General features: G+C 44.7%; 1 non-coding gene across 1 annotated transcript; it reads left to right on the forward strand.

Moving 5' to 3' along the window:
• Positions 1–294: 294 nt before the first annotated feature.
• LOC114805613 lies at positions 295–432 on the forward strand. Its single transcript, XR_003753584.1, has one exon. It is a non-coding gene; the product is annotated as a small nucleolar RNA SNORA7 (small nucleolar RNA).
• The last annotated feature ends 8,887 nt before the right edge of the window (positions 433–9,319 follow it).

Consider the following 9,319-nt stretch of genomic DNA (forward strand, 5'->3'; position numbering starts at 1 on the left):
GTCACAACCTGTCCTCTCAAAATATAAGTTCTCTGTACAAAGTAGGGATAGGAAACAGATGCACATGCACAAAGGGTTAACTGATGATGAAATTCATCCCTGAGTGCATGTAAGGCTAAAAAAACAAATCAGTGGTATTCATTTAGCACTGACTGTGTACAGGCCACTGTACTAAGTGCTTGGGAGAGTACAATACAACAGAGTTGTGTTCTCTGCCCACAGAGAGTTTACATTCTAGCGGGGCAGACTGACATTAATATAAAGAAATCGATTACGGGTATGTCCAGAGGTGCTCCCCTCTCAGAATGGCACCTGGAGAGTTTCCAGTCCTCTACCAGTCCCTGCTATGGAAGGGAGAGTCAAGCAGAGGCACACCCATCCCATTCCTAGCTCGGGCAGTGGCTAGCGAGTGGAAGACAATCTGCTACAAGTCAGAACTCACCCACCCTGCACGGCAGCAGCGTGGGAGAGAGTCGAGGGAGGAGACTCAAGTTTTCTGAGCGGAAGGTAACTGTAAACCACTTTCATATTTTGACCAAGAAAACTCTATGGATCCACTCCCAGAACGATGGCGGAGGGGGGGCCTGGGAGAGATGTGTCCACGGAGCCACTGTGGGTCAGAGACGACTCGATGGGATAAGATAAGACGGAAGTGCTTTGGAGCTGAGGGTGGGGTGAGTATTAAATGCATCGCTCAGTCCTGACTATGCGCACACAAAGATGGTCCTTTGTTGAGCTTTTGTGTTGGTTGCCTCCAGCACCTGAGCCTGTGTGCCAGGCACTGTACTAAGCGCTGGGGTCGATTCACGTTACGAGGTTGGATATAGTCCGTGTCCCACATGGGGCTCACCGTTCTTAATATCCATTTTACAGATGAGGTAATTGAGGAATAGAGGTCATAAGTCATAAACACCTTTGTGTTTGTCAAACATACACCACCACCACCCCACACAATAGTATGTCAGCTCCTTGAGGGCAGGGAACCCGCCTGCCCATTATTCTGTGCTTCCCAAATGCCCAGTACGAGTTGGCATTCAATAAATTATTCTCATTTGGTATTTGTTCAGCGCTTATTATGTGCCAGGCACTGTACTAAGCACTGGGGTAGGTAAAAGCTAAGCGGATTGCAAACAGTCTACATCCCCACATCCAGTTTCCCACGCCACACTCCAATCCGTCCGGAAAAAAGGAATGCCTCGTTTCAGTCTTCCGCAATTGCTAATAACTTTCTGAGCTTTTAAAAACCCAGAATACCGGACTCTCTTCTTTCTGGGTCTGAGTACCTCCCCGAGAGGATAAAATGTTAAGTGTTTAAGAGGCATATTCATTCTCCACTCACGTCCCCCATCTACTGCAAGCCTGTAGGTCACTGGGCCTTGACCGGCACCGAAGCTAACAGACAGGCTGCACAGACTGCGAGCCCCACGTGAAACAGGGACTCTGTAATAATAACAACGATGATGACGGTACTTCTTAAGTGCTTACCAAGCACTGTTCTAAGCCCTGGAGTAGATATAAATTAATCAGGTTGGACACAGTCCCTGTCCCACATGGGGCTCGCTCTCTTAATCCCCCTTTTACAGATGAGGTAACTGAGGCACAGAGAAGTTAAGCAACTTCCCAGGGTCATACAGCAGACCCATGAAGGAGTTGGGATTAGAACCCAGGTCCTTCTGACGCTCAGGCCTGTGCTCTAACTATGAAGCCACGTTGCTTCCCAACCTGATTATCGCATATCTACCCCAATGTTTAGAATGGTGCTTGACGTGCAGTAAGCACTTAACAAATGCCATTAATGATCATTATTACATCATCATTATTATTATCTCTTATCGGTCTGCCCCTTATTCCTGCTTCTAAGCTATCAATCAGTGATATTTACTGAACATTTACTATGTGCAGAGCATGTTCTAGGCTCTTGGGAGAGTACGATACAACAGAATTAATAATGTTGGTATTTGTTAAGCGCTTACTATGTGCAGAGCACTGTTCTAAGCACTGGGGTAAATACAGGGTAATCAGGTTGTCCCACGTGAGGCTGACAGTTAATCCCCATTTTACAGATGAGGTAACTGAGGCACAGAGAAGGTAAGTGACTTGCCCACAGTCACACAGCTGACAAGTGGCAGAGCCGGGATTAGCAGACATAGTGCCTATATTCCCTTCCCATAATAAGTTTAGAGTTTAGAGGGTGAGATAGACAGGAATGTGAATCAATAAGTAATTTATAATAAATTAAGTTTATTTTTTTACCACTTAGCTTTATGATCGCCCCGCAAGCCACCTGTTGGGAAAGTTAACAAGACGAAATTCCAGTTTGAAATTAAGTGCCCTGGGGAACTCATAAATATCCCGGGTATGTTTATGTAGGAATGTATATGTACATATGTACATATTTATAGGCAGATAGTTATAATCTATGCCTGTATCACCTAGAGTTTAACACCTCAGAGGGTATTTGGAGAGTGTTGAAAATACCAGCCCTTCAGGAGACAGTCAAGGTAGAGTCATGCTTGACAATAATAATCACTATGGTCAGTCGTATTTATTGAGCACTTACTATGTAACAAATAGACACATTCCCTGCTTACGAGCTTACAGTCTAGAGGGGGAGATAGACAATAATGTAAGAAATGCAGGTCCATGTCCTAGGGGATTTTATGTCCTTAAACATGCAAGGAGATTAGGAAGGCCAGCTCAGAAGGCTCTGGTTACCCCAGATAAACCAGAAACTCATAAGTGAATTTGGAATTAATTCCTGGGGCAAGGAAAAGGAGAAATAGAGGTGAAACTAACTCTGTTGTACTCTCCCAAACCCTTAGTACTGCTCTGCAGATACTAAGCGCTCAATAAATACCGTTGATTAATTGAAGTGGCTGCAAAGACTGATCTTGCTTCCCCTGAAGGACAGCCCCATGTAGTCAAAAGGGTCTCAAGTGCAGTTCCTCAAGCACTGTGGCTAGTGGAAAGAGCACAGGCCTGGGAATCCGGGGACCTGGGTTCTAATCCTGGCTCTGCCACATGCCTGCTTTGTGACCATGGGCAAGTCACTTCACTTTGCTGTTTCAGTTTCCTCACCTGTGAAATGGGTTAAATACTCCTTCCTTCTACTTACTGAGTCTCATGTGGGACAGGGAGTGTGTCTAACCTGATTATCTTGTATTTACCCCAGTGTGGGGCACACAGTAATAGCTTAACGCTATTAGTATTACCATTATTCACTTAAAGCCACAGAGTGATAACGATCCGAGCCAGGCCATGGCCACACAACCGAACAGGCTAGGCAGCAAAATGATTAAGAATCTTGTCTCTAGACTGAAAGCTCACTGTGGGCAGGGAACGTGTCTACCAATTCTGCTGTACTCTCCTAAGTGTTTAGTACAGTGCTCCACACAGAGTAACCTCTCACTAAATACCATGGATTGATCTATTGATGGATAGTCTTTTGCTATTTTCAAAGTACATGATCAGAAATGAAGATGGCAATGTGTAGACCAGCAGCATAGCAATACTTTTATAACTAAACAAAGTAAACTGAGCAGAATGGAAGCACGGGCCTGGGAGTGAGAGGTCCTGGCTTCTACCTCAGCTCTGCCAATTACTTCCTGTGTGACCTTGGGCAAGTCATTTCACTTCTTTGTGCCTCAGTTCCCTCATCGGTAGAATGGGGATTAAGTCTGTGGCCTCATGTGGAACGGTGACTGCGTCCAACTCGATTCGTTTGTATCCACCCCAGCACTTAGGACTGTGCCTGGAACAGAGTAAGCAGTTAACAATTACCATTAATAAATAAATAATAATTTAGTGGATCAGAGAGGAGGGTCTCTGTGACAAAAAATCAACCCGATAAAATTAAAATCAATATAATCAGATAGAGTTCTCCAAATTATTAGGAATCGACAAAAAAGCAAATGAAGTGCTGGTTGATAAGGGAGCCGAATATATATAAAGGCCTACTCCTAAGTACTGAAAAAATCAATCTATGCAAAGTATTTACTGAGTGCCTACTGTGTGCAGAGCACTGCACTGAGTAGTTGGGAGATTAAAATATAAATATTAGGCATGATCCTTGCCCTCAAGGAGGTTACATTCTAGAGGGGGAGATAGAGAATGAAATAATTTAGAGATAATAATTATGGTAATTTTTAAGCTCTTACTACGTGCCAAGCACTGCTCTAAGCTCTGGGGTAGATACAAGCTGATCAGGTTGGACACAGTCCCTGTCCCACATGGGCTTCACATTCTTAATCCCCTTCGCACAGATAATGTAACGGAGACCCAGAAAAGTGGAGGTCCAAGGTCACACAGCAGGCATATGGTGGAGCCAGGACTAGAACCCAGGTCCTTCTGACTCCCAGACCTATGTTCTTTCCACTAAGTCATGCTGCTTCTCCACTTCTGCTTTGGGGAGGAAGCAGATGGGAAGAAGAAAAAAAAAGGAGGCATGTATATGAGTTGTAAGAAAAGCGATATTTAAGAGGCGTACATATGTGCTGGGGGAGGTTGGCACGGAACTACTGAAGTGGCAGCTAAAAGCCCATATCGGGGAGATGAGAAATTCATCAGAGAAGTCCTCCGAAAGAGTTGTGATTTCAGAAGGACTTTGAAGAAGGGGAGAGAAGCGGCTTGTTGGATAAGAAGGGGAGGGGAGTTCCAGGCAGTGGGAAAACAAGGAGCAAGAAGTCTGTGGCTGGAGAGATGAGGACGGAGCACAGATGAGTAGGTCACTGAGTGAAAGGAACAAAGAGTGTGACCTTTAGTGTAGTGGGAGAGAAGAGTGGATAAGAGATTTGTACAAAGTGACCTCAAAGAGGAGTTTCTGCTTGATGCAGAGAGGAATGGGTCACCATTGGAGGGTTTTAAGAAGAGAGTCATGATCAAGTCAACAAGTTAAGGGAAAAAAATAATTTTAAGCTTCCACAGAGATTTTGGAGGAAATGACTATTCACTGTTATAAACATGGTACTATATTGGGCAAGCCAAGCTTTAACCAGGTTTTCCTTCATTATCTTAGTGACCTTGGGATGTGAGCATTATATAATTTACTGCATTGCGGTTGCAACAAAGAGATAAATGATCTAAAAAATCTTCCTCAGGAGAAGAGTAAGTGACTTCACAGGGTGATATATGAGCAAAATTGGAGACGACAGCTCAAACAAAAAGATCGACCAGTTGAGAAAACAACTGGGAATGTTATCTGCCACAAAAACAGCAACTGGTCTAGAAAAAGACTAAAGCTGTCCAATGAATTCCACCTCTTATCCTCATGACATACACAAGCAGAAACTGAGAGTCACTCAAAGCTCTCAAAGCTTAACAGTTCATTCAAAATACCAAAAATCATTAGAGAAAGCCAAGGCAGAAAATATCAAAACCAGGGTTTCCAAAGTAACCAAAAGGCAATTTAGTAGGTTTTGCAACAGTTGAAAAAAACAATCAATCGGTATGAGGAAGGGGAAGAGATTGAAAATGTTAGGGCATTTTGGTCAAATGTCTGAGAAATCTCTAAATGTCAAAAGCCTGAAGAAATGTGGTTGGGAGAGATTGAATCTGATCTGAACAGGAAATAACTAAAGCAATTAAAATGACTAGTAATAAAAGGAATACCAAGTGCTGACTAGCCTCAAAACTTCTGACTCGAAAATCAAACAATCAATCAATTGTATTTAGTGAGCAGTTACTGAGGGCAGAGCAGTGTACTAAGCGTTTGGAAGAATACAATATAACAATACAATTGAGTCGTTAGACACTTTCCCTGTCCACAGTGAGTTTACAGGCTAGAGGGGGAGGCAGATAATAATATAAATAAATTATGGGTATGTACAAAAGTGCTTTGGGGCTGAGGGAGGGGTGAATAAAGGAAGCAAATTCAAGCTCAAGGGTGATGCAGAAGGCAGTGGGAGAAGAGGAAATGAGGGCTTAGTCAGGGAGGGCCTCTTGGAGATGTGCTATTCATCAGGATTTGTAGGTGAAAAAAGGGATCGTCAGTCAGATATGAAGAAGAAGGGAATTCCTGGCTAGAAGCAGGATGTGGGCGAGAGATCAGAGGTGAGATAGACGAGATGGAGGTACAATGACTAGGTTGTCACTTAGAGGAGCAAAGTTCGTGGGCTGGGTTGTAGTAGGAGAGCAGCGAGGTGAGGTAGGAGCGGGCAAGATGATTGAGTGCTTTAAAGTCAATGGTGAGGAGGTCACCGATGATCTCCTTCTTGCCAAATGCAACAGCCTCTACTCCATCTTAATCCTTCCTCGACCTCTCAGCTGCCTTTGACCCTGTGGACCACCCCCTTCTCCTGGAAACATTATCCAAGCTTGGCTTCAGACTCTGTCCTCTCCTGGTTCTCCTCTTACCTCTCTGGCCATTCATTCTCAGTCAGTCAGTCAGGCTTCAGTCCTAGGTCCCCTTCTATTCTTCATCTACCCCCACTCCCTTGGAGAACTCATTCTCTCCCATGGCTTCAACTACCACCCTTATGCAGATGATTCCCAAATCTGCATCTCCAGCCCTGATCCCTCTCTGAACTCTCGCATTTCCTCCTGTCTTCAAGACATCTCTACCTGGATGTCCTCACAGCACCTCAAGTTTAAATGTCCAAAACAGAACTCCTTATCTCCCCACCCAAACCCTGTCCTCCCCCGACTTTCTCATCACCGTCGACGGCACCGCCACCCTTCCTGTCTCAGAAGCCCGTAACCTTAGCGTTATCCTTAACTCTTCTCTCTCATTCAACCCACATATTCGATCCATTACTAAATCCTGTCGGTCCCACCTTCACGACATCGCTAAAATCCACCCTTTCCTCTCCATCCAAACTGCTACCATGTTAATCCAATCACTCATCCTATTCCACCTAAATTACTGCATCAGCCTCCTTGCTGACCTCATTGCCTCCTGCCTCTCCCCACTCCAGTCCATACTTTAGTCTGCTGCCCGGATCATTTTTCTACAAAAACATGTCACCGAACTCCTCAAAAAACTCCAGTCGTTGCCCATCACCTCCACATCAAACAAAAACTCCTCATCATTGGCTTTAAAGCACTCAATCATCTTGCCCCTTCCTACCTCACCTCGCTACTCCTCACTACTCTCCTACACATAACCCAACCCGTACGCTTCGCTCCTCTAATGCTAACTTCTCACTGTACCTCAATCTCGCCTATCTCGCCGACGAATCTTCACCCACATCTTGCCCCTGTCCTGGAACACCCTCCCTCCTCAAATCCAACAGACAATGATGCTCCCCCCTTTCAAGGTCGTATTGAAAGCATATCTCCTCCAGGAGCCCTTCCCTAAACCCGCCCCCCTTCCTCTTCTCCCATTCCCTTCTGCATCACCCTGACTCGCTCCCTTTGTTCTTCCCCACTCCCAGCCCCACAGCACTAAAGTACATATCTGTCACTTATTTATTTATACTAATGTTTGTCTTCCCCCTCTAGACTATTATCTCTTTGTGGGCAGGGAATGTGTACATATGGTTGTATTGAACTCTTCCAACTCTTCCAAGCACTTAGTAAAATGCTCTGACACAATAAGCGCTCAATAAATACGACTGAGTGAATGAATGGGGCGCAGAGTTTTAGTGAGGAAGCCGAGGCACGGAGAAGCTAAATGACTTGCCCAAGGTCACATAGCAGACAAGTGGTGGAACCAAGATTAGAACTCAGGTCCTCTGACTCCCAGGCCTGCCCTCTTTCCATTAGGCCACTGCTTCTCAAAGTGTTGTGCTGGGGGGCAAATATCAAATGCCCAAAGCTCATAGATTCAAGTGTGTTGGTGCCGTAGAAGGGAGCTATTAGCCAATGCACCCACTATGGTGAAGATGTATTCATGTTGTGAGAGAAATAATACCGAGGCTCAAAACCAAAGTACACATTACCATAGTGTCATAAGGAACCAATCATTTCATGACTGGTAATCAGGATACTCAAACAAAAGAATCTGAATATGAGTTACATATAATAATAATAAGGGATCTCATATAAGCCCTTATTTTGTGGTAAGCACTCTACTAATCACTGGGATTGTTAGAAGATCAGCAGGTTAGACACAGTCCCCGTCCCACATGGGATTCACAGTCTAAGAAGGAGGGAGAGCAGCCATTTAATTCCCACTCAAACAATGAGGAAACTGAAGTGCAGAGCAGTTAAATGATTTGCCAAAACCACACAGCAGGAAGGGGCCAGAGCCAGGATTAGAAGTCCCCTGACACTCAGACCTGTGTTCTTTCCACTAGGCCGCACTGCTTCTCTTTATATCACTCTCTCTTTCTACATGCACATGTGTGTATGTGCACTTATATACATAAAAAGTGGTGTGAAAATGTTTAGAGAGAAAGAAAGAGTGAGAACTCCTCATCCTCCCACCCAAATGCTTTCGTCCTTAACGCTGTTGACAACGCCACCATCTTCCCCGTCTCACAAGCCTGTAATCTGGGCATTATTCTTGTTTCGATCTCTCTTTTTCAACCCACAAATTTGGTCAGTCACCAAATTCTATGAGTTCTATCTTCATAACATCTCTGGAGTCCACCCTTCCTTCTCCCTCCAAACGGCTACCATGGTGGTCTAATCCCTTATCATAGTCCCCCTCCACTACCGTATCAGCCTCCTCACTGTCCTCCTTGCCTCCGGCCTCTTCCCCCTTCAGTTTATACCTCCCTCTGCTGCCCAGATTATTTTTCTTAAAAGAAATCATTCTGCACACATCTCCCCATTCCTCGAAAATCCCCAGTGTTTGCCCGTCCATCTCTGCCACAAAAAAAAAAACTCATCGACAGCTTTGAGGTTCTCACAATCAGCTCTCTCCCTCCTACCTTTTCTCACTCTTCTCCCACTACAACCCAGCCCACAAACACTTCACTCCTCTAACATCAGCCTCCTCACTGGGCCTCAATCCCCTCTCTCTCACTTCAGCCTCTTGCTCACATCCTCCCTCGTGTCTGGAACTCTCACCCCCTTCATTTCTGACAAACTACCACTCTCCTCGTCTTCAGAGCCCTGCTAAAATCATATCTCCACCAGAAACCCTTCCCTGTCCAGCAGTGCCTAAGGAGACAAACCCTATGAAAAAGAAAAGTGATTTCTCTCCTCTGCAATGGTTTACTCGATCACACAAGAAAATGAAAAGACCCTCTTTGTTATTAAAAGGCACTCTCAAGTTTAAGTCCAGCCTGTAATAGAAACTTCGTAAATGGTTCAGAAAAATGCTTTTATCTGTTTTTCAATTTTTAAATGCTGTAGAGGCTGAACTGTCTGATGGCAATCAGAAAATCCTAGTTCTTGCCTCTTGCCTCCAGGCTTTTTTTTAAGGTTTGTTTGG

The sequence above is a fragment of the Ornithorhynchus anatinus genome, chromosome 18 (assembly GCF_004115215.2).
Source record: "Ornithorhynchus anatinus isolate Pmale09 chromosome 18, mOrnAna1.pri.v4, whole genome shotgun sequence".
NCBI classification, from domain to species: Eukaryota; Metazoa; Chordata; class Mammalia; order Monotremata; family Ornithorhynchidae; genus Ornithorhynchus; species Ornithorhynchus anatinus.